The following is a 2,623-nucleotide window of genomic DNA, read 5'->3' on the forward strand; positions in this document are numbered from 1 at the left end:
TAAATACTAAAATGCTGTTAGACTATTTCTAACTTGGTTATGCCAGGTAAAATGTGTGTAATTGCAAGCATGTGTGCATACATGCTATGTGCATGCATGGGTAAACACATCTGGTCCATCTTCTTAGCCTAAATTCTTTCTTTACCTAAATAATGTCTTTCTTCCTTCTGACTCTTGCTGCTGCAGCCTTGAAGTGTTACTTCCTTGGGACCCTGTTCACTTTCCCTGCATCCCATACTTTTTTCCATGTGCTCCTCACATAAGTAATTACTATTTTTATAATTACCTATTCAATATTTTTTAATCTTTCAAAGCGACACAAAGGCTGCAGAGATTGCATCTATTTTAATTCTTGTCTTATTTCTAGCAATTATCACAAATCTTTCTTTATAATATAGATTCAAAACTGATAAATAAACAAATAAATGATTTTTTTCATATTTACTATTGTGCAGAAACTGGTATACGTAGTTCATTAAGGACAAACCATTATGGTTTGAATAGGAAATGACTTCCATTGTCTCATGTGTTTGGGAGCTTGTGGAACCTTTAGGAGGTAGAGCCTTGCTACAGGAAGTATATCACCGGGGGGTGGAGGGGGCAGACTCTCAGGATTTATGGCCTGGCTGCACTTCCTACTCTCTCTCTCTCTCCTTCCTGTGTGGGGATGAAATATGATGGACTGGCCTCTGGCTCCCATGCCTTCTCTACCTACCATGATGGACTGCATTCCTCTGGAGCAGTAAGCCAAAACAAACAATTGATCCTCGAAGATGTTTTGTCAGGATATTCTATCACAGCAAAAGAGAAACAACTATCACATGGAAGTAGATTGTTGATGTTATGTCCAGATAATGAAATACTTGAAGCAGCTAATTAAACGAGGTTATTCAGTTCATGGTCTCAGAGGTTCCTGCCTAGAATGAGGCAAGCTTATTGCACTGCATCTCTGCAGAGGATACTGGATATAGGAGTCAACAGTGAAGGCATCTACCTCTAGTGTAAGACAAGGTATAGAGAGAACCCCTGGACCACTGGCCAAGTGCCCTGAAAGGGCCTTTCTCCAGCCCCCATATCTCAAAGCCTATATTGCCTTCATTAAGTCCCCAAGGATCAAGTTTTTGACATGTTTCCTTAGTCTGTTTTATGTGGATTGTTAAGAGATTCTTAATGAAATCATGACTGTTTCATACATGAGGACAAAACCAAGTCAAGGAAAACATTCTTTGTAAATGAAATATAGATCTTAATCTCATAAAGTAGCAGTGTATACAAAGGGTTCTGTAGCTGTTTTCTTGTCAGACAAAAAAAAAATGTCTCCCCAAAATCATCAAGGTCCTCAAGGCACTCTTACTTTAATTAGAAATCAAAACTGATCATTTTGTTAGGTAACAGCTGATTCTAAAAGAAAGCAAAATGATGTGTGGAGTGATGTTTTAATATAAAACAGTGAGAAGAATGCTATAACTTTAAATTTCTATGAATTCCTTTAATGTGTGGATTGATTAAAGACAACTACATTCTCTCCTTGTTTCCTGTCAACCTGTTATCACAAGCATATTGTACATTTGAGTGCATGGGTGATGGAAAAGACATGGAGTATCTAAGAAATATGAAAATAATCTTGGCTCACAGACACTTGACAGGTTTTGAGACAGATGTCATAGCCACATTCAAGAGCAAAGCTTTACCAAGAAAAAAAAATATCCATTTATTATCATGGAAATCCTAGTTTCTGTTGGTTGAACACTCACCTTCACCAACACAGTTATATTGCATTTAAGTCGCAACTGAATCCAAATTCATCATGCAATGTTTTTTCTTAACTCTTTCCAGAGGACCAGTACACCTGCTGTGCAAAGGTGTCGTGTCAGACATGAAAGAGGGCTGCACCCACGAAATTTCAACAATATGGTTGTCTAAACACAATGTGTATGATGACACCAGTCAGCATGCCAATGTGCATGGGGGAAATTTCACAAGGCCCTGGATCAAGAACTATAGGCAATCAATGGCTGCTGAGACAGGGAGAATCAGGTGTCTCCAGGGTGAGCTCTCTGACACAATGTTCAATCCTAAGCAGTCAACCTTATACGTATAAGCATATGAGCATCAGTAATGATATAAAAATAAAAAAGGTTGTGAATTTTATGGGAACTGGGGAGGCACAGGAGGGATTGCAGAAGAGAAGAAGAATGGAATAAATCGTATAAATACAGTACTCATGTATAAAATTCTCAAAAACTAAAATTTGATTTAAAAGCAAAGTGCATGGGTTCATATCCACAATTTAGATCCTGTGTGTTTTAAAGTTTGCCAGACACACGATCTATCATATAAGCATGACCGTAAATTTTCTACTCTAAGCTTCTAGTTCCAGTGAGTGGCTGGCTTAGCAAAGTTAGAGTAGAGGAGGTAAGGACTAGACTAGCAGACATTAGTAGGGGTTTGATTTTGTCTGTCCATTTGTACCTGTGCCTAAACTGCTTCAAAGAACATTTGAAAATGAGCCATCAGATTTCATTTTGTTGTTGTTGCTTGTTTGTTTGTTTTTCAGGACAGGGTTTCTCTGTGTAGCCCTAGCTGACCTGAAACTTGCTCTGCAGAGCAGGATGGCCTTGAA

This window comes from Peromyscus eremicus, chromosome 9, assembly GCF_949786415.1.
Source record: "Peromyscus eremicus chromosome 9, PerEre_H2_v1, whole genome shotgun sequence".
Taxonomy (NCBI): Eukaryota; Metazoa; Chordata; class Mammalia; order Rodentia; family Cricetidae; genus Peromyscus; species Peromyscus eremicus.